Below are 25,110 nucleotides of genomic sequence, written 5' to 3'. Positions count from 1 at the left end.
GTGCATTAATTACAGCATCCATAAAATACTATATTTTCCTACATTTAAGAAACAAGTGTTTTTTACTTGTTGCTACCAGATGAAGAGACTTGTGACACCTTGAGTTGCACAAAAATTTAATTCTTACATTTACACCTACCAGGAGTCGATTTCGCAAAAAGACTTACGACTAAGATTGATCGTAAGTCATGAACAATACAGTGAAATTACGATCAATCTATGGTGGCCTGATGTGGCCATTTCGCGTTTTCGCGTTTTCGTGTTTTCTTCCTTCACTTTGCAAACGCGAAATCGGGAAATCGGGAAATCGAGAAAGCGAAATCGAGAAATTGAGAAATAGGGAAATAGGGAAATCGAGAAATAAGGAAATCGAGAAATAGGGAACTCGGGAAATCGAGAAAGCAAAAACGCGAAAACACGAAAGCGAAAACGCGAAATGAATTTCTCAATTTCGCGTTTTTGCTTTCTCGATTTCTCGATTTCCCAATCTCCCAATTTCTCGATTTCTCGATTTCTCTATTTCCCGATTTCCCGATTTCTCGATTTCTCTATTTCCCGATTTCTCGATTTCTCGATTTCTCGATTTCGCTTTCTCGCTTTCTCGATTTCCCGATTCCTCGATTTCTCGATTTCGCGTGAAAGTGAAAGGAGAAAACGCGAAAAGGCGAAATGAATTTCTCAATTTCGCGTTTTTGCTTTCTCGATTTCTCGATTTCCCAATTTCCCAATTTCTCGATTTCTCGATTTCTCGATTTCCCGATTTCCCGATTTCTCGATTTCTCGATTTCTCTATTTCCCGATTGCTCGATTTCTCGATTTCGCTTTCTCGATTTCCCGATTTCCCGATTTCTCGATTTCGCGATTTCGCGTGAAAGTGAAAGGAGAAAACGCGAAAAGGCGAAATGCCCGCATCCGGCCACCATATCAATCTTAGTCGTAAGTTTTTTTTTTGTAAAACCGACTCCAGACTAACAGTACAGCTGCCATTCTTACACTGATGATTCACAAAACCTTGCCCTCAACTCGACAATGATAACTTATGCACTGAACCGGGTTTCTACGCAAGTATCCCTTTATTAGTCCAACTGTAGTTTCAAATCACTCTCATCGACAGGGCCCCAATTATTGGACATAATAGGAATGATAACGTTATCATCTTGGGAGAGAACAGTTAAATCTAGTTTTTATTTGTTTGGTCAAGACATCGGCTTTTAAGTCCCTCTTTTGTGCACGCTTGATGTCAATATTTGAAATTACAGACAAACCCTAACTAGTATGCAAGATGAAATACACCAGATGGTCATTAACTATATCAAAAAGGAATCAAATTTACATAAATTGGCAATAACAAAACAAATGATGAAAATATTATTGAGGTTAATGAGATTATAGAAACATATTTTTATTTTCAAATTATGTACAAGTTAAGGCCACTTTTAAGCAATATTTTGTAATTGTTATAACATGTATGGGGTACTTTTGTACATGTAATAACTTGTATTTTGCATTGTACAAATAATAACATGTACACATTTTTTGTACACGTTATAATATGTACAAAATCGCAACTTGTACACGACACATATATTTATGGTCCGCTAAAGTCAAAATAACAACTAACACATATTATGATGATGCAGGCCACAGATGTGACGGTTTATATTTCAAATCAATCATATCAAAAGATACATGTATAAAATTTGCATACACTACAATTATAAGTACCAATTATGAATTTAAATATACAATACTATCATTATACATTACAGTCTGAACCAATGAGCATATTATGTAATAAATGAAAAGACAAATGTCATCAATTATTGAAATTGAATTTTTTGAAAAGTCAATCAATTTAGAGTTATCTCCCCTTGACTATAAATTTGTAAATAATAGTGTAACATTTCAACTTTTAGGAGCAGATACCGCTCTTTTTGTCCTCATCTAATTCAACAATTAACAAACCCCTTTTCAAGGTGGAAGAAGGGGGAGGGGGAGGGGATTTAAATATTTTATGAAAATTGAATGTCACCAAATTTCTGTGTGTTCTTCCTTTGGCAGCTATTTGGCAAAGAGGCTGGAAAATAAAACATGTGCTTGAAGTAGCGCCCCCTTATCAATTGCAAAATTCCAAAGAGTTTCATGTTAGATAATCACATATGTACCATCCGTAACTTTTCCTACATATTTCTAAAATTTACATAACATGATAACACAAGACTAAATACAATTAAAATTTAGTCTTTCATTGTACCATAAAGTCACCTGTGCTGCACATAAGTGTATTTATGAGGAAGTATTTTGTTGTTTCACTTTTCTGGATAAAACTACCTAGATGGCTTAGAGTGGGATCCCGTGACGTCTATAGGGATGATTCACAGTGCGGGGTACTAGCTTCTCATTCACATACAAGTCGGCAATTCAATACTATTAATATCAACGAATTGGTAAAGTCCAAATTCTTTAATAAAATCCAAGTATTAAACATGTACAGATTTAAAAGTCACAATATTGAAACCAAAAAGATAAATCTACTACATGTAACATTGGAAAGTCCAAACGTAGTCCGTGGGGTCTCGTTGTCATATCCAAACGGAGTCCCTCACTTTAAAATATTGTCCATTTTAATACCAAATAAAGTTGTTAAACAACCCAGTGCAGTTTGTTGAGGTCATGTTGAAAACAGAAATTAATCCATCTTTCAATTAAATTATGAGAGTATTCAATATGACTGAAGAAATGTTGCATAACTTGTAAAATATTTATCGTAGTTAAAGGCTTTACACACAATATACAATTGTAAATATATATTACTGAAAAAGCATATTAATTTGCACAATTAATGAAAAATTTGTAGCATTTTGTTTTAAAAGACACAAAAGTATTTCTCAACTTTAATTCTTATGGTAAACTCTTCCATATTTGTGAACCAGAATAGGTAAATTTTTTCTTTAAATGATTAGTTTTTTTGTCGAGCCTGCAACTTTTGTTGCAAAAGCTCGACATAGGGATAGCGTTCCGGCGGCGGCGGCGGCTGCGTTAGCTAATTTCATAAAAGCTTTATATTTTAGAAGGTGGGAAACTAGGTTGCTTCATACTTTGTATATACAGATATAGATGCCTCATGTTCCGAAGTTTCCGTCAGTCACATGTCCAATGTCCTTGACATCATTTTCAGGGTTCAAAAAATTAGACAGTTTTCACTTGACCTCGACCTCGTTTAATGATTCAGTAAACAAGGTTAAGTTTTGGTGGTCAAGTCCATATCTCAGATACAATAAGCAATAGGTCTAGTATATTCGGTGTGTCGAAGGACTGTAAGGTGAACATGTCCAACTGGCAGGTGTCATCTGACCTTGCCCTCATTTTCATGGTTCAGTGGTAAAAGTTAAGTTTTTTAGTTTTGGTCTTTTTTTCTAATACTATATGCAATAGGTCAACTATATTTGATGTATGGAAACATTTTATGATCTATATATCAGTCGTGCAGGTTTTATTTGACCTTGACCTAATTTTCACATTTCATTGCTTAGTGTTAAGTTTTTGAGTTTTGGTCTGTTTTTCTTAAACAATAAGCAATAGGTCAACTATATTTGTTGTATGGAAGAATTGTTAGCTGTACATGCCTGTCTGGCATGGTTCATCTGACTTTGACCTCATTTTCATGGTTCATTGGTCAATGTTTTGTTTTCTTTGTTAATGTTAAGTTTATGTGAAAGTTGTAATAAAGCTTTATGTTTAGGACTATCAACATAATAGAGAGGTTGAGATTGGAAACTTGTACTTGTACGGGTACTTGTAGCCACACGTACACGTACACGAAGAAACGTCTAGATTTTTTTTGAGATTTCGATGTCGCACGTGTACTGGTACGTGTACCTAGACGTACACGGAAGAAATATCTAGTGCTTGCTTGAGATTTTTTTTTACGTGTACGGATACTTGTATGACTGTATTGCGGTTTTGAAAACAACAATTTCATTGGCTGGCTTATTCCTCACTTTCTTCTAGCTCAATATATCTTCTGCCGAGATTCTCTTGTTGTCTGCTATTGAAGATAAGGACGAGTTGGTCCTTATTTCAACTGAAATGAACCAGTCTCACGGCAATGTATACAATGGAGAAAAAAATAATTTGGAGGTTCTCGCTAATGAACAATGCAGATTTATGTTTCGATTTGAGAAACAGGACATTGATAGACTGCGTGTTGCTTTGGGAATCCCACCAAAAATTGTATGCAACAATGGAACAGTTGCAAGTGGCATAGAAGGGCTTTGTATAGTTATGAGAAGACTTTCATATCCTAATAGACTTGAAGATATCTCTCCAATTTTTCAAAGGCCGTTGTATGAATTATCTTACATTCTTTCCAAGACGCTAGACATAATTTATGACAATACCAGTCAAAAACTAACTTCCCTAGATCAAGAGTGGGTGTCTGAAGAGTACCTTCGTACATTTGCAGAGGTCATTCATGAGAGAGGATCACCTCTTCTTAACTGTTGGGGATTTATTGATGGCACAGTAATGCCAATATGTAGACCAACCAGGCATCAACGAATTGTGTATAGCGGTCACAAGCGTGTGCATGGATTGAAGTTCCAGTCAGTTGTTCCTATACAAAGTCAAAAGGCATCGTTAAAACCACACGGGTAACACTTACTTGTAGCAGTCTCTGCACACGTTTTGATCAACTTGTAACGTTGGCGAAAATCACGTGACACTCCAATTCTAGTGACGTAATACGAAAAAATACAAGTTTCACGTACCGGTACCGGTACAAGTTTCCGATCTCAACCTCTCTAATATCAATGATAAGTAAAGAAGGCGAGACATATGAGCGTGTGCACTCTTGTGGTTTCTGCAGATTTAATAGTTTTCTTCAGCTGAACGTAAGTTATAATTTTGATTATTAGTAAAATTAAAGTTTTCTTGTAAACATATACAGAATCCGTATCCTGTAATGATTTAAATACAAGTATTGCCTTTTGATATTTATTTTTTCACCACATTTAACCAGTTTAAACTATTAAACAATAACTGGATGATGTCATTATGTCAGCTTCTACTATAACCATGGCAGATTTTTTAATAACTGATTAAGTTTATTTATTCCACCGTCATAAAAACTACCCAATATATTGCAACCATTATCAAACAATGGTAGAATATAAGCATTAAAATAAATAATACGTAAATGCATAGTTAAATACTTTCTTATCTTTTGTAATCAGTTGATTTTATTTGATATTGTACACGATATTTGGTATATCTATTTGCGCATTTCAATTAAGGTATTTGTCGATATATAATAAACCAAGAAGTTTTTAAAAATCTATATTATCTATTTGTTCATCTGAAATATTGATATCTAAACTGTTTCCAGTTGATTAAGTCTCTGTTTTGAACCAATAACCATTTATTTACATTTTTGGGCATTTAGATTCATACAATCCTGCGAACACCAGTTTTTAATAATATAAATATCATTTTGAAGGTAAGCATTTAACTCATGTACATTATTATCTCAACTTTGTAAAGTAGAATCATCTGCATATAAATCTCTATTAATGATGATTTCTATGTTCAGTGGTAAATCATTGATATATAAATTAAATAACATAGGGCCAAGAATAGAACCTTGTGGCCACGGTACACCAGTTGTTATGTATTTATCATCAGACATGACGCTATTGACCTTTAAAACTTGTTGGCTACGTCCAAACAAGTATGACTTCAACCAGTTTAGTGTGCAGTTTGAAACATTATAATATTTAAGTTTTTCAATAAAATTATATGATTAACCAGATTACAAGCCTTCTTTAAAAATATAACTCCGTTTATTTCTCCATTAAGGTTCATGTGGACCCTACGGTTAAAATGGCCGTATTTTCACCTCAAAATTTACTCTGAGTACAGGCAAACCTGTGCATCTGGAAAAGTTTTAAGGCATAGCATGCCCTAGATAAATAGAATTCAAATGCAATGTATGATTTAGAAAATTCATAACTTAATTGGATTTTGCCGTACACTTTTTTCGTTCCTGCAGAAGATGATAAAATTAACAAACAGTGAGTTTACCTTGATATGGTCCACTCAGGTACACAGTTTAAATAACCAATTATTGTCAGGTATCTATTGTCCATCTCATGTCCATGTCAACAATACAGCTCACTTCAATTATTACCTGTGGGGAAGTTCTCAAACCTGTTTCCCAACTTAGTTTATTTTGGCACCTTCTGGAGGAATGAAAAAAAGTGCACGGCAAAATCCTGGTAAGTTTTTATTTTTCTAAAACATAAAACATATTTGAAATTTATTTATCTAGGGCATGCTATGCCTGAAATTTTTTACAGATGCGCAGATTTGTCTGTACTCAGAGTAAATTTTGAGGTGAAAATACGGCCATTTTAGCCATAGGGTCCACATGAACCTTAATATCTACTAGCAGTAGTGCACGATTGTTTAGGTCTGAAGCCTATAAACTGTGAAGTATTAAGAAGGTCTTAAAATTACTATTTAAATATGTATACAAACATTAGCGATATGTCGTTCTATGATTTTGGAGAGACAAAGCAAAATTGCTATTGGTCTATAATTATCAGGAATACAAGCATCGACACTTTTAAAAATACTATTGCAGTATTAAAAAAAGAAATCATCGTTTAAAGTCATATGAAACGAGTGAGTGGTGAAAAATAATGTTTATCCAATTCTTGAAACAATGCATGTATATATCATAAACTTAATCCTCTGTGCACGATTTCCCCATTTTTTATGCAAATATATCGTATAATCGTCATTTTTTTTTCTCTCTGTCTGTTATGATTTAACAAATATGGCTGCTCATTAAATGCCGTGTTTTGAAACCGAAGTTTACCGATTGTCATCTTATAGTAAACAAATAACAAAAAGCATGGGTATTGAGCACGTGTTTAACTTGTACAATCAGATAATTGTTTATTTTAATGACAGATCCATGCGTATTGCGATCACCGGATTTTTACGAGAAGGGTTACGCTCAGGTCACTATCACAGTGTGGGAACGGAACTGTAAGGTTATCTAAAAATGTGGTCATTCGGGAGACTGTCAAGCGGTGCTCCGACATTTGCAAAATAACAAGTTGCTTGATGGAAACTTTGACGAACTCTTAAACTCTTCAGGATTTCTACTAGGACAATGGCTTTGAAACTTTCAGACAGGTAAGACCATATTTCAGAAAAGTTACATGTGAAAATTCAGGTAGCAAACATTGATTTGATTTTTCGATGTTTATTTGACATTTTGATGACACTTTTGATCGTTTTACACGGAGCTCCACCATTCTAAGGAAAACGTTTTAATGCATTTATCTTTCTTATTATTTTATTGGTTCATTTTTACATAAAGAATGTTTTAGCTATCAAATTTTGAAGCAGAAACGTTATATAGTAACATAGGAGTTCGTCAAAGTTTCCATCAAGCAACTTGTTATTTTGCAAATGTCTGAGCACCGCTTGACAGTCTCCCGTATGACCAAATTATTAAAAACCGTACAGTTCCGTTCCCACACTGTGACTATGCATACGGAAAAAAGATGTCGGCGAATTGCTTCCTAGAAAGAAGCAATTAAAAATAAGTAAACTTCTTTTAAATGTGGACAAACTAAAGAATTTTCCTCAGAAATGTACATTAGTTGAGTAATAAAAACTATCCATGTAGTTATAAACAAGAATGTGTCCCCAGTACACGAATGCCCCACTCGCACTATTATTTTCTATGTTCAGTGGACCGTGAAATTGGGGTAAACCCTCTAATTTGGCATTTAAATTAAAAAGATCATATCATAGGGAACATGTATACTAAGTTTGAAGTCGATTGGACTTCAACTTCATCAAAAACTACCTTGACCAAACACTTTAACCTGAAGTGGGACAGACGGACGAACGAACGGACGAACGAACGGACGGACGAACGGACGCACAGACCAGAAAACATAATGCCCTTCTACTATTGTAGGTGGGGCATAAAAACATATGCATATTTTTTTTTAATTTGAGGTTTTTTATATGACTTTAAGATAGATGAATACTGGCAACAGAATTTGCATTTCATTTTGAAATTAAAACAAAATTAGCGTGTTGTCTTGGGTTCATGATTTTGTTATTAGTTGTTTCTGGATTGAAACTTCCAGTAAATGCAAATACTCACAGATCGCTTATTTATGTCTTTGGTATTTATGTGACTGGATAATTTTGCTTGTTATCGATCTGATAAGTCAAGTCCTTTTCAACTGTTTTTTTTTATAGTTTTTTCATCATTATTGTACTGTTATACCACTGCCCCGCAAACATGTTAAACGCCGCCATTTTATCTATGTATAAACAAAGAAGATGATATATAATTGCCAATGAGACAAATCTCCACAAGAGCCAAAATGACACAGAAATACACAACTTCAGGTCACCGTACGGCTTTCAACAATGAGCAAAGCCCATACCGCATATCCAGCTATAAAATGCCCAGAAATGAAAAATGCAAAACAATTCAAACGAGAAAACCAACGGCCTAATTTATGAACGAAAAACAAATATGTAACACATCAACAAACGATAACCATTGAATCACAGGTTCCTGACTTGTGCCTCTTTTAAATCAACAGTGTGTAATGCATGGGCTTTCTTTTGTTACTGTTTATCATATTTGTTTGTCGCTTATATGTTGGAACATAAATCAGGCCGTTGGTTTTCTTATTTGAATTTTTGATATTTATGATTTTGTCGGAGCCTTTCATTTCTTACTAAGAGGTATGAGTTTTGTTAATTGCTGTAGGCATTATTGCGACCTAACATGTACGTTATTTGGTCTCTAGTGGATAGCTGTCTCATTGGAAATCATACCGCAACTACCATGTCTACTAATTTTATATATATGTGTGATTTCTCTGATCCTTCCTTTTGTATTCCAAATAAAACTACTTTTAAAAAATAGCTATTGAACTGCATTAATATATTATCATATATTATCAACGTTTATATAGTAAACTCAGATCTACTTGTATGGAAACAAAACAACAACATTAGGAAATTGCGACAATACATTGCATCAAAATACGACATGAATCACAGAACTGAACCATGTCGAACATGAACTAAACTATGACACAACTGAACCAAACCATGACGCCGAATTATCAGTAATCTTAAAGTATGTGCTAATATATCTATTTTTCGGAATGATTAACGACAGGTTTATGTTTTAATGGAATATGTGATGTAACAGACAGTAAACATATCATTTTTATGCCCAATTTATGGGCATAATGTTTTCTGGTCTGTACGTCCGTTCGTCCGTTCGTTCGTCCATCCGTTCGTTCGTTTGTCTGTCCCGCTTCAGGTTTAACTTTTTAGTCGAGGTAGTTTTTAATGAGGTTGAAGTCCAATCATCTTGAAACTAAGTAAACATGTTTCTTATGATATGATTTTTCATATTTTAAAGGGGCACTAGCGATAAAAAATATAATATATCATATTAATTTTTTTGCCCAATCATTAATGAAATGCAAATAGTGAAATAATAATTCGCTTTAAGCAGTCAGTAAAGTTCAATTTTGTCAAAATAAGCTAAAAAAACATTGATTATTAATTATTCACTTGCAAGTGAATAGCTCGACCTTATGGAATCCGTATTCATGTGAACTTCAATTTCACGCCTTACCTTGAGATGGATTACATGTGAATTGTATGTGTGAGGTTATTTAAAGGAAAAGAATGTCAACATTGAAAGTGAAACAAAGGTAAATCATTTGATTGACTGATTCGATCCACAAAAAGTCATTTTTATACAGCACGGCCGACACTCGGCTAACCGAGAGATTGGTCGGTTGATCTATATTGAGTATACGGCTATATCGGCGGTTGGTCTGTTAATCGGGTTGGCTAAAGTCTGTTAATCAGGTGTTATCGAGAAAACCATTGAAAGTTCAGCATGTTTCATTGCATAACTTTCTAAATATATTTTCATCATAAAAAGTATTCATGTCTAACAAAACAATTCAATGTACTGAATTCAGTGGTGTAGTTCTTATTTTTCTAGCTTCGATGTACGATCTGTTAAATGAAAAGGCGGGTTACTCATCAATAAATTTATACACATTTTACACACATAAAATGTAAACAAAATGACACATTGGTTAAATTTACTTGCATTCAATATTTTGAACATCGAAAAAAGAAAGGCCATATGTTTGTTAACCATATTGATATCACTGTGTGAAAAATCTACACGAAAATCTGTATTTTGGTGACATAAATCAATCTTTATTTAAAACCTGGTCTGTTAATGGGTCGGATGTATAAAACCCGGTCTGTTAATTGGTCTGTTAAGAGTTATGAATGGCAATACTCTTATTGCTATATGGGGTGTTATCAGATCAAATGGATAGGCTCAAGACGAGCGGCTAAAATATACGAAAACAACACATGAGAAATGAAACATAACATATACGGAAACAACACATGAAATTGAAAATTGATAAAAATGGTTTTAAAAAAAAAGTTTCATCCAAGAATGATCGCATATATCATGTTGATTCTGTTTAATTGTCATGAATGACACAAATTTGTCATCTACATTGGTAACCAGTATACAAATCAGAGATAAACGTCGTAATATAACTAAACATCAGTAAGTAGAATATATTGGGATGACAAAATATGAAAAATAAAGAAAGAATAATGAGTAAGATAAATAAAATGAAGAAAAAAATGACATAACAATTTAAAGAATACAGAAATAAACAATACCCCCAATTCGGACCCTCATGGTATACACGAGAATCTGGATGGAAACGCAGAATATAGAATAATAGATAAGGACAGTAGAGAGTGATACATTGCTAAAAACGAGAGAAAAATAATACACACATGAAACACCTATGACTGTTGATACAGTAACGGATTGCGATGTACTTATATTGGTGACAAATTCTAGAAGTTTACATGCGGACAACTATGGTGGCAGTTTATGCCATTTTGCGTTTTCGCCTTTTATATTCTATATGGCGAAAACGCGAAATTGCGAAGTCGAAAACGCGAAATCGGTTTCGCGTTTTCGACTTCGCGTTTTCGACTTCGGGATTTCGCCTTTTCGTGATTTCGCATTTTCACGTTTTCGCCTTATCCCTTCGCGATGTCGCGTTTTCGCCCTATAGAATATGAAATGCGAAAACGTGAAAACGCGAAAACGCGAATGGACTTCACCGGCCACCATAGACAACTGTAGTTCTCCTCTGCACTTATGAAGATAGGAACTAAACGTAATAAAATGAATTGAAACTTAAAATAACCAAATGTAGCTGCATTTGTTCCTTTCCGTTTACTTCTTTAGAATGGTTTGTAAATAACATATGATTAAGTAATAGAAGAAAAGAACCAATTGGATGATACTGACGAATTAGGGTTTCACGTCCAGTGACAAATATCATGTTCATATGAAAACGAGAACACGTTATATGTACCCTGTGTTGTATTAGAAAGACACTTTCAGTTGGAATTGAGAACGTACTACTTCGAACAGACACAAACATTAAGGCTGTTTAAAAAGGTCAATAAAAAATGCATGCATATTCCAGAGTCCAATCCATATCACGCTATATTGAAGTGACACACCCTTCAATAAAATGCAAAGAAAGTCAAAATAAAAATTCTCTTTCTAGGATACTGTGGCACCGTATTGTCATTTTTGTTTACTCAGGAACATCTCATTCTTAAATTTTTCAAGGGGAAAATATAAAGGTAGCAAAATTATTGTCGTGGCTAAATAACTCTTAACTGACACAATTTCAATTGTCCAACCCATTAACAGACTTTATTCCCATAATTTTCACTAAAACGTGATATTATTCACGTTATTTTACAATTATGAAATATTTACTAATGTCAATTTATTTTTTAGAACCACAGTACTATTTTTTGTCCTTTAAATGACATATAAATTTGTTTGTTTCGCTTTTTATTAAAAAATTGCTATGCGTATAATCATAAATACTACATACTTGCGCGACGCCTTTTAGTTTTAATGAAAACTGCGCAGACTAAGAAATGTTTTTTTCAAGTGCAAAATGTTCTATGATAGATATCATTTTGTCAGACACTTTTCTTTTTTTGATTTGGTTCTTATAAAATGCCAAAAATCTGTACATTTAATAGAGTTTAACATTAAATTAAGCGTTTTACTCTTAACAGACGTATAACCAACCCGATTAACAGACCAATCGCCCATATAGCCGCATACTCAATATAGATTAACCGACCAATCTCTCGGTTAGCCGAGTGTCGGCCGTGTACAGGTAAAAACGATGATTAAAGTCATATGAAACGAGTGAGTGGTGAAAAATAATGTTATCCAATTCTTGAACCAATGCATGTATATATCATAAACTTAGTCCTCTGTGCACGATTTTCCCATTTTTTAAAGCAAATATATCGTATAATCGTCATTTTTTTTCTCTCTGTCTGTTATGATTTAACAAATATGGCTGCTAATTAAATGCCGTCACGGTTTTGAAACCGAAGTTTACCGATTGTCATCTTATAGTAAACAAATAACAAAAAACATGGGTATTGAGCACGTGTTTAACATGTACAATCAGATAATTGTTTATTTTAATGACAGATCCATGCGTATTGCGATCACCGGATTTTTACGAGAAGGGTTACGCTCAGGTCACTATGCATACGGAAAATATGTCAATTAAGAATAAGTAAACTTCTTCTAAATGTGGACAAACTAAAGAATTTTCCTCAGAAAAAAAGTATATGTACATAAGTTGAGTAATGAAAACTAACCATTTAGTTATAAAAAACATATGCATAATTTTTTTTAATTTGAGGTTTCTAATGACTTTAACATTTATTTTTCATCTATAATATAAAATTAAATGGACCTAGAGAAATCCAACTTTATCTATTTATATATATATCTATGTTTACATCGCTGATATGGTCATCGGATGACTTTAGAGGTCAACTCGATAGTAAATCAGTTGGCGTCTATACTAAATTACACACGAAACGAAGCAACGTATCTTCATGCCAGTGCCCTTTAATTGTTTATTTTAGCCTTTTAATAGTTTGGATAAATGTTTTACATTGTTATAAATCAAATATGAGAATTTGATTAAAATCGGTGAATATGAATTTGACAGATAGTGCCCCTTTAATGCCAAATAAGGGATTTTCCCCCATTTTCACGGTCCATTGAACATAGGAAATGATAGTGCGGATGGGGCATTCGTGTACTGCGGACACATTCTTGTTCTTTTTGCATAAGAAACGAATCACAACTTAAGTTTTTAAATACGCAAGCAGTATCTGTGTCAAATTATGAACTATCTGATACACATTTAACTGTACTAACATATTTGCCATAAACAAAGATACTTACCAGCTTGCATTTGTTCCTTGATAAAAAATAAAAAAAAAAGAATTGTTTATGTTGTGTCATTGTTTTTTCATTTAAAAAAAACACTTAACACAATTAGGTCCAACATATAAACCAAACTTTGACAAATTCACTGTTATGTTCTAATTCGTAACCTCAACCGAACATAAAACATTTATCAATTAAATACAAAACTCTCATATGGGAGTAGCCACTTGCAAAAGTCAAGTGCATTTTTATTCATGTAATAAGAACACGTAATTCATTTTATATCAATGAGAATAAAGAAAATTGTCCGTCTCAAACTAGCACTGCAACATCAATATTTGCGACTCTTCTTGGACTATCAACCTGTAAATAAATAATTTATTTATTTGGAAAAAAGCATCTAGAGCACTTGACTGCAATGACTCGAATGACTTTAAGTACTATAAAACCACCCGTGCATGAAATTCTTCCCGCATACTTTATATATCAAATCAAACAGACCTTTCTATAAATAGCATAAACAAATGTTCCTTACCAAACAAAACAAACTAGCATCGATATATGTACAACTTTGATAAATATAATTATGTTCTAATTCGTAACCTCAACCGAACATAAAACATTTATCAATTAAATACAAAACTCTCATATGGGAGTAGCCACTTGCAAAAGGCAAGTGCATTTTCGAAAAAACAAAGATCGGGCAAATGTAATAGTATGATCAGTTTATTATAATTAAATACCTAAATTCTGAGATACAGATAATTGAGTAATAATGTTTTCCTTCACATATCCATCTATAGCAGATTCGAATAAATCTATCTGTTATGTTTACACCAAATATGCACCAAGCTTTGAAACCATAATTATAAAATAATTCAACCTATATTCAAAATAAACTAGCTTAGTACTATAGTGTAAAGTGTAAATCTTATGAAGTAATGGCATATTATAGACATTCGACATGTAGCATTCAGATACATTACATTGACCTTGAACAAGCAGTGTCATGTAGCCCAGCGGTATGAATTCAGAGTACATGTTGTTTTTCTTTTCAAGCGGTATTTTTATTTTTGTATTCTAATCAATCAACATACCTTAATCAATGAACATACCTTCAATGATATTCTAGCTAAGTGTTAATCCGTATTGTTATTCTAGCCAAGCGGCAACCTGTATTGTTATTTAGCCAAGCGGCAATCTGTTTAGTTATTATAGCCAAGTGGCAATCTGTATATTGTTATTCTAGCTATGCGGCATATCTTAATCGTTAATCTAGCCAAGCGGCAATATGTATTATCATTTAAGCCAAACGGCAATCTGTATAGTTATTATAGCCAAGCGGCATATCTTAAGCGTTATCCTTACCAAGCGGCAATCTATATTGTTATTTAAGCCAAGCGGCAATCTATATAGTTATCATAACCAAACGGCAATCTGTATTGTTATTCTAGCACTGCGACATATCGTAAGCATTACTCTAGTGAAGCAACAATCTGTATTGTTATTCTAACCATGCTGCATATCTTAAGCTTAACTCTGGCCAAGTGGCAATCTGTATTGTTATTTTAGCCAAGCGGCAATTTTTAATGTTATTCTAGCCATGCGGCATATCTTAAAAGACGTTACTCTAGCCAAACGGCCATCTGTATTTTATTCTAGCCATGCGGCATATCTTAGTGTTACCCTAGTAAAGCGGCAATCTATATTGTTATTTAAGCCAAGCGACAATCTATATAGTTATTATACCCAAGCGACGATATGTATTGTTATTCTAGCCAAGCTGCAATCTGTATTGTTATTCTAGCCAAGCGGCGATCTGTTTTGTTATACTAGCCAAGCGGCAATCTGTACTGTTATTCTAGCCAAGCGCCAATCTGTATTGTAATTCTAGCCAAGCGGCTTTCTGTATTGTTATTCTAGCCAAGCGGCTATCTGTATTGTTATTCTAGCCAAGCGGCAATCTATATTGTTATTTCAGCCAAGCGGCAACCTGTAAATATTTTCATTCTAGCCAAGCGGCCACCTGTAAATATTGTCATTCTAGCCAAGCGGCCACCTGTAAATATTGTCATTCTAGCCAAGCGGCAACCTGTAAATATTTCCATTCTAGCCAAGCGGCAATCTGTAATATTGTTCTAGCCAAGCGGCTATATATCTGTAATGTTATTTTGACCAAGCGACAATCTATATTGTTATTTTAGCCAAGCGGCCAACCGTAAATATTGTCATTCCAGCCAAGCGGCCAACCGTAAATATTGTCATTCAAGCCAAGCGGCATGTTTATATTGTATTTCTAGCCAAGCGGCATATCTATAATGCCAGATAATGTTATACTAGACAATAATGTTGAGTAGAAAATACATAAACCATAACAAACTACACAAATTTAAGAAGATTTATCATTATTCAAAACCAATCAATTATATCAATATTAGATCACAATGGGTACACCAATTACAGTGCTTTCAAATCATTTGAACCAGACAGTGATTTATTTTAAGAACCATGAATAAAAATGTCTTTAGTATCATTGAATTCAAGCATCAAAGTCACACAATGTTGGCATAACAAATTATTCTAATATAACAAGGCCGAAAATGGCGAATATAATGTTTAATTACTATACATACTAAATGTATAGGGGGAACAACCAAGTGTTGTCATCCTTTCAGTTAAAGCAAAACTCAATCACACCTGATGAACCTAGTGTATAACATCTAGAATAAAATAATTCAATTTTCTTGTCATCACTGTCAGCAAATCTATCAACTGAATGAGGTCCATACATTATAATCTATAATTTAATTCAAAAAGAAAACTAAACACTGACGCCCCAATCGTCAAAATCAAAAACCTTGCTTATAGCATCTGCTTTATCATTTTTATCTCTTGGTATCCATTCAATATCTAAATTAATAGAATTCTTTACACAACTAGAAAATACTGACATCACCAACTATGTAGTTGCGTTTTTACCACTACCTGACTCCACTTTACCCACACAATTCTGACTGTCCGTAAACCACTTCAAGACATTCCCGCATGGATAACTGACCTTGAATAGTATCTACACATAATTCTATAGCCTTCTTTTCTCTCCATATCAAACTTAATTCTGTCCCTCAACCAGTCCACATTTTATAAAAAACAAAAAAATAAAAAAAAACAAAATCTGATTCTCTAATAGACATAAATAAGCTCCGTAAGCAAAACTGCTAGCATCCGAATACACAATTATAGTTGGAACCTTATACTAGAAAAATTATCTCCCCTTGACCACTGACCCTTTCCTCATGCATTTGAACTATTATTTTATATTCCTTTAATCACTCTGTAATGTTTATGTGATGACGTCATTAATGTTATGCTCTTATTCAATTGGGCCCTTTAGTTTTAAAATAAAATATTGTATTGTATACTCTGAAAAACATTTCTAATTCAAAGCAAAATTTTATGTTTCCAAAACTGTAACTCACATATGACCTCTTGTACCCTCAGTCAAGATAAAATTATAGTCCCATGAAACACGTGACTCAATCAATCTATATACAAATTTCTGGTTATCAACCTGGTTACATTACCTATGACAGGCGACATAGAAATTGCTCAGGCGATGACCCCGGCTAAAAGCATGCACTAATAAAAGGGAAAGCTTATATCGAAATTGTTAACGGATTTATAATATGAGGTCTGGTTTTAACTTCTTCAATACAATCATTAACCAAAAGATCGTCAATAGCTCGTGATACAATAATGATTTTTTGCATTATCAATAGCAGATTTATTGTTTTTACTGAAAGGAATAGCATATCCGTTTAAAATAATGTTTAACACATATGAATTTGCTTCTATCATTTTCAATAATCGAGATATTTTTTCCGTCTACCTTTAACAGATTGTAGTACACTAAATGATTGCTCATATTCATACGAATCCAGTTGTAAAGTATTTAACTGCTCTTTTAAATGACGTTTATTACTGACAACAAAATCAAAAATAATACTTATCATTTATATCTTCGTCCGCAACTTGTTGGGTTGTTAAACTTTGAACAGTTTCGTCTCCAGTGACCCATCGTCTGGCAACCAAAGCATATTTCTGTGGATTCAGGTCTAGTGTTGTTTTTCTAGTAAACACAAAAACTACGATCAGTAACAATAGTAACAGTTGCATTGGTATTCTCTACGGGTATTAGGAATAGTCTCTTCATTTTCAGTATTTCCCATACTAAGTTGAATGTATCAAATTGTAAGAATTCGAAAAAGCATCTAGAGCACTTGACTGCAATGACTCGAATGACTTTAAGTACTATCAAACCACCTGTGCATGAAATTCTTCCCGCATACTTTATATATCAAATCAAACAGACCTTTCTATAAATAGCATAAACAAATGTTCCTTACCAAACAAAACAAACTAGCATCGATATATGTACAACTTTGATAAATATAATACTAAACGCTCCTCGATATGACGATATTTGTGACTATGAACACCCCGGGGTCTTAAACATTTAAAACGTCGATGAGACAAAAACACAACTACGAAAAGTAATTTTGATATCAACGTTCTGTCTTGATCAAATTATAGCATCTACACCATTGGCAAACTCTCAGTCGTATTTGGATAAAAATTATATTATTGAACAAGTTCCCATTACTAATCATTTACTACACCTAAAGAGATCTACTCCAAGCATGATTGTGTATGGTGAAACTGGACGATATCCATTGGAATTTCTCGCTGCATTGAAGACCTGTTGGTGACCTTCTGCTGTTGCCTGTTCTATGGTCGGGTTGTTGTCTCTTTGACACATTCCCCATTTCCATTCTCAATTTTATAAAATGTCGAATGATATCATATTGGTGCAGGCTGCTTATAGATGAAAAAAAGTTATCACCAATCTTATATAAATTTGTTTATTTCTGATATCACACAAAAAAATGATGATATTTTATGGATAAAGGATATTAAAAGTATCTTGTACAATGCTTACGTCATGTGCAAACTAGAGACCTCACACAATGGTTACCAAAAAGTATCAAACTTCGATTAGTTGACCGTTTAAATAAATTTGGAATTCAGCTATTCAAAACACTTCTAAATGCATTACGTATAGGCTCTTTAATGAAAATTTGGAATTTAAAAATTATTTTCACATAATTAATGACTGAGATATATTTATGTAAAGCAAAATCATATCTGGGTGAAATTTGATCCGGAGGAAAAAATGTCACAGTTGTTATTTTTTTATCCGGAGGAAAATATTTCCCTAGGATATTTTTTCCTTTGCCGTGAAATTCTATCTGGGTAGTTTAACTTATTGGATAGTTATTAGAAAAAACTTCTCCTTAACAAATGCTATGAAATAATAATAGTGTATTCGAATTAAAGCTAAATTATTAAAATAAAATGTATTGTAATGGGAAATAATTTCACAAATTCTCAATGAAAAAATTTCCTAAATTATTCATGTAAATATCATTCTTTTGAAAAGAAACTTATCATGAAACATAAGAGAGAAAACCAGAAGTAATTTCAAAGATCATAATTGTGAAATAATATCATGATTAAATAAGGTAAGTGAAATACATATAAAAGTGAGTTGTTTTCAGATCTCAGTACAAATATAAGTTAAAAAGTAAAGGTAGAAATATAGTTGCATTACTACTGTTAACAGTAAAAGAAGAATTTGATTCTGATGATATTTTGTCTGGGGATAAAGATGTAGTTGTTGATTATATGGAAATCAGATAAATCATAGCATAACAATATATTGGAACTAGTATCTCAATTGTTTGTAAAATACATATTCAGAAATACATGCCGCCGCTCGCAAAATTTCAAACTGCATTATCTCTAAAGCAACAATAGATATCTCAAATCTGTTAAATTATAAATGATCTACAGTTGAAAGACACCATTATAGAAAAAGAATTGGGACAATTTCAAAGTTCACCAAGGTCACAATTAATCATCAAATATATGATGCAATACCAAACTTGAGAACCGGAGGTCGTAGAGACATGGGACTATCACCATTCAACTCGGGACCACTTAACCTTTCATATATCACAAGGTCAAGGTCATAGTAAACTGTGAAGGTCAAGGTGAAATTTCATCATGACCTGACATTGACCTCAAATTGAAGGTCTTGAATTACTGATCATCTCTGCAGTTTATAGTAGGTTGATATCTGTTACCTTTAAAAAGATATACCAAAAATACTATACTTTTAAGAATCATCCTGTTGTAACTTTTGAACAGACGGTCAGACATATTTTGGCTTATTATATTAAATGTAGAGCTCGTAGAGAGGAACATTTTATACGCTGTTTGTATGCAGCAAAGTCTTGTCGTTTTCCTAATATGTAAGCTTGAAATTGCAGCGTAATTTGTTTTTGCATTCGGTGACCTTGGGTGCATATTAAAGGTCACATGAATTAAAGATTATTGATGAAGGTCCCAAGTCTCTATGACTTCCGGTTCTCGAAATACAGTTTTTCTAAAATTGTGTACATTTTTACAAGGGGAATAACTCCTTATAAAGGTTAATAACAAAATGATTGTATATATTCATTAACATTGCCATCTGTTCTTGTACATGTTGCCGTTTTCAAATCGATTCTATCTTTTATACATTTTGAGAAAACTGCGAAGGAAAAAAATTGTTTCAAGGGGATATAACTCTCATAAGGAACAATGAAATCCTATTCAGCCTCATATGGTAATACATCATGATGAGATCTACCTATTGTCCAAATAAGGTCATGATATCTTTAAAAACAATGAGGAAGGGGCTATATTGAAAAAAATCAATAAAAGGGAGATAACTTCGAAAGGGGATGATGAAATCCTACAACAGTTCATCAGGTAAAAGTTCATGATGAGGTATATCTAGTGTTCAAATTTGGCTTCTGGTTCTCGAAATAGAATTTTTCAACAATTATTTATAATTTCTAAAGGGAAATAACTCCTTATAAGGCTTAGTAACAAATTAATTGTTTATGTTTATAAAAATTGCCATCTGTTCTTGTACGTGCTACCATTTTCAAATCGATTCTATCTCTAATACTTTTAGAGAAAAATGCAAATAAAAAAAATTGCTTCAAGGGGACATTACTCTCAAAAGGGATGATGAAATCTTACGCAGCCTCATATGGTAATACATCATGATGAGATCTACCTATTGTTTAGATAAGGTCATGATATCTTTAAAAACAACGAGTGGGGCCATGTCGAACAAAAACAATAAAAGGGAAATAACTTCTACAGGGGATGATGAAACCCTACACAGCCTCATCTGGTAATACTTCATAATGAGATCTACCGATGGTCCATATTTGGTCTTCATAACTCCAATAGAAACGGGGCCTCTAGAGGCCATGTAAAAAAATGCTGGAAGTAAAAAAAAAAGAAGAAAAAAAAAAGAAAAACTAGTATCTCAATTGAAAGGTCTTTCCTGTAAAAGTGATGTTTTCGTAATGAACTTTGTATGACCTTTCGTTTGATATACGACAAGCATACCTTCTGAAACTTTTCGCTTTTTAAACTTAATGACCTCATCCGCCTACATTTTCGGGATAGGAAGTATGATATATGTAACATAGACTAGATGATCTTTCATTTGATATGCGACAACGTCATGTTCTAGAAAGTTTGATTTTAATAACCCCATCCAACTAATTTTTGGAGGTCGGAAATTTAATATTTCAAATGTACACATCATAACCTTTCATTTGATATACAACAATCCTATCGTAAAGAAAATCTATTTTTTGCACTCAATGACCCCATCGAACCAATTTTTGGGGGACGCCAAATTGAAATTTGAAATGTACGCTTTATGTTCTTTCATTTGATATGCGACAACCTTACAATCTAAGAAATTTGAATTTTTGCACTAAATGACCCCACCCTTCCCCTCGGGATGAAAAAGGTTAGAATTTTCATTTTTAAGTAGAGTTCATTGAGACCTTCAATTTGATATATGAGATGACCACATTTGACAAAATGCTAAAAATGATGCAATATCAACTATATAAATAGAAGTTATGAAACTTACAAAGTCAATGCAAAACATGAAAATTTCAAATTGATTTTTTGGTGTTTTTTTTCCATGGAACGTTCTTGGTATTTCGTCAAACAAATAACTATGTTAACCTCTTCAATTTCTTAAACATTTTAAGTGGTTAGCTGTTGTTGATTCAGAAATACATGCCGCCGCTCGCAAAATTTCAAACTGCATTATCTCTTAAACGACAATAGATATCTCAAATCTGTGAAATGGTAAATGATCTACAGTTAAAGGACAACATTATAGAAAAAGAATTGGGACAATTTCAAAGTTCAACAAGGTCACAATTAATCATCAAATATATGAGGCAATACCAAAGTCGTAGAGACATGGGACTATCACCATTCAACTCAGGACCACTTGACCTTTAAAATATCACAAGGTCAAGGTCATAGTATATGTGAAGGTCAATGTGAAATTTCATCATGACCTGACATTGACCTCAAATTGAAGGTCTTGAATTACTGATCATCTCTGCAGTTTATAGTAGGTTGATATCTGTTACCTTTAAGAATCATCCAGACCGAGTCGTAACTTTTGAACATACAGTCGGACACTTTTGAGCTCAGTGTATAAAATGTAGAGCTCATCGAGAGTAACATTTTATACGCTGTAAGTATGCAGCAAACTCTTATCGTTTTCTTAATATGCAAGCTTGAAATTGCAGCGTATTTTTTTTTTGCACTTGTTGACCTTTGACCTTGGGTGCAAATTAAAGGTCACATGAACTTAAAATTATTGGTGTAGGTCCCAAGTCTTTACGACTTCCGGTTCTCGAAATACAATTTTTCAAAAATTGTGTACATTTTTTCAAGGGAAATAACTCCCTATAAGGGTTAACAACAAAATGATTAGATATGTTTATTAACATTGCCATCTGGTCTTGTACATGTTGCCGTTTTCAAATCGATTCTATCTTGAATACTTTTTGAGAAAAATGTAAAAGAAAAAAATTGCTTCAAGGGGACATAACTCTCATAGGGAATGATGAAATCCTTAGCAGCCTCATATGGTAACACATCATGATGAGATCTAACTATTCAGCAGTGATGGTGATACGATGGATAAATCTTTTAAAGAGTTGTCACTGGCTCAAACGTACTTATATATATCTATATATATTATAATATCTAACATTGTTGGGTTGATGTTTAGACGAGTTGTATTAGACTTGTTTATATATAAGAATGTAGAGATTAATACATGGCCTTTTCCATATCGGCCCGGGTATCATCCCGAGACCCCCATATCAGCCCGAGACGTAGTCGAGGTGCTGATATGAGTCGAGGGATGATACCCGGGCCGATATGGAAAACCTCGACTACGTCTCGGGCTGATATGGGGGTCTCGGGATGATACCCGGGCCGATATGGAAAAGGCCATGTATTAATCGCTTTATCATATATTTCCGACAATTGTATGGCAAATTAACAAATAAAATAACAATGAGTTGTATTAGACTTGTTTATATATAAGAATGTAGAGATTAATACATGGCCTTTTCCATATCGGCCCGGGTATCATCCCGAGACCCCCATATCAGCCCGAGACGTAGTCGAGGTGCTGATATGAGTCGAGGGATGATACCCGGGCCGATATGGAAAACCTCGACTACGTCTCGGGCTGATATGGGGGTCTCGGGATGATACCCGGGCCGATATGGAAAAGGCCATGTATTAATCGCTTTATCATATATTTCCGACAATTGTATGGCAAATTAACAAATAAAATAACAAAACTTTAAATAAAAGTTAAATTATGAATCCAACAAATACACTATAATTGCCCAACAATAACATCACTACCTCCATATTTATTTAGGGGACGACCATTTGATATTCTGGGGGGGGGGGGGGTGCAGGAGGATTTGTTTTTGATCGGTTATTTATTTTTGCAAACTAAGAGGACAGATTATTCATTTTCTGCACTATTGAAGCAAGATTTTTCATTTTCATTAAAGCAAGGGACTGATTATTCATTTTCACAACTATATTTTTGATATTCGAAAAACATACAATTTTTTAAATGTTTTGTTTTTAAATAATACATATAGTATAGTCAAGTCATTATGTAACATTTAATTAGATTAACCATCCCCCTCTACAGAAATGAATCTTTTGAATTCCCAACTGTATATACACATAGAATTAAGTTTAGTTATAACTAGGCACTTTTAAATGTTTTGGCAAACAATTTTTTGAAGGGTTTTGGAGCCACTGAAGGCCCAAGAAGCTATAGAACAAATGATGCAAAATCATGCTTTCTGGGTGTTCGGAAGACCCTTTCATAATCTGAAAATAAAGTTTTGTTTTAATAATTTTTTGACAATATTTTGGTCTCAAAGCAAAATGTATAAATTCAGTGTAAGACTGAAGTTTCTAGGGAAAACATCAAAAGACCAATGTGCATGATAAAGCAAAAATGGAATTCACATAGTTAAGCCTGTGGCTGCTGTTTTTTTTTTAAACTCATGATCAAGTTCATAACAAAATTACTAGATTACAAAAGGAATGCAACACATACAGAATACAGAAGGGCAATCAATGAACAAAAGACAAATAAATAAGAAACATTGATCCCGAAAAATCAGGGCTATAAGTCTGAGGGAAAACATATGGAGACAAGCGTTTGGTTTTGAAATTTCCTACATGGAGTTACGGCCCTGTTAAAATAAAGGTGAGGTAAGGTTTCCTGAGACAATATACTTCAAGTTAAATGAAACCAATTTTCAGACATTTCAAGTATATTTAAATAATATATATACTTTTGTTATTAAAAAATTTGGGAAGTGTTTCCCGATTTTTTTGGGGAAAAAAGATGAATTTATGAAGAATCTGGTGCCATCTCATATACTTTCGATTAGACCTGCTGAGTTATTTATTTTCTATACATTGCAAGTCAGGTAATTTATTTTCAAACTACCACAGAACAAACCATTTATTTTTGTGATTATCAAGGCTGAGTTATCTATTTTCAAAATCCTCCTCCCCCCAGAATATCAAATGGTCGTCCCCTTATGTTACTATTTCCTATAGAGGCATTTAAAAAAAATTAAAAACTTGGAAGACTTTTATGATCATTATTACCCCATGTTTGTTGTACTATAAAATGATTCATAATTTTCAATGACATTTGTTAGTAAGTACTAAACTATCCCCACAAAAGTTCCCGTAAATTTTGACGTCATCATAAAAAATATCTGACGTCACAATGGAAAAGTAAACAACCGGTACTGGAAATACCGGAAGTAACTTGCACGAGAGGCACTATTATGAGTTTTGTGCACGAGATGCCCCTGATATGGGTTATCAGCCCGGGCGGGAAATTATGGATTGTGTACTTCCGCTCATTACACATATGCAAAAGCTATCATATCAATGCTAAGTATATGATAATTATATATATATATATGTTTTATTTAGGAGTGAGTTTTGATATTACATATTTGCTCTTTCTGCATTTAATTGATTCTGCTCTCCATTTGAGCATTTTAAAATGTATGTCATACGCTTTGGTGCCGCTATTCCATTGCAAAATACCGCATGTCAACTTATACAAATTATTTAGTTGCATTCTAATTAACATATTCAGTAAAGACATTTCAATTCAGATTTATAAG

At 33.4% G+C, this 25,110-nt stretch overlaps 1 protein-coding gene across 1 annotated transcript in view; it reads left to right on the top strand.

The window, feature by feature from the left end:
• Positions 1-25,110, top strand: part of LOC139487568 (uncharacterized) — a 71,971-nt gene that overhangs the window by 19,899 nt on the left and 26,962 nt on the right. The gene's annotated exons all lie outside the window — the stretch shown is intronic.

The sequence above is a fragment of the Mytilus edulis genome, chromosome 9, assembly GCF_963676685.1.
Source record: "Mytilus edulis chromosome 9, xbMytEdul2.2, whole genome shotgun sequence".
Lineage (NCBI taxonomy): Eukaryota > Metazoa > Mollusca > Bivalvia > Mytilida > Mytilidae > Mytilus > Mytilus edulis.
The sequence above is the reverse complement of the archived record's forward strand: the minus strand, read 5'-3'. Positions and strand labels throughout refer to the sequence as shown.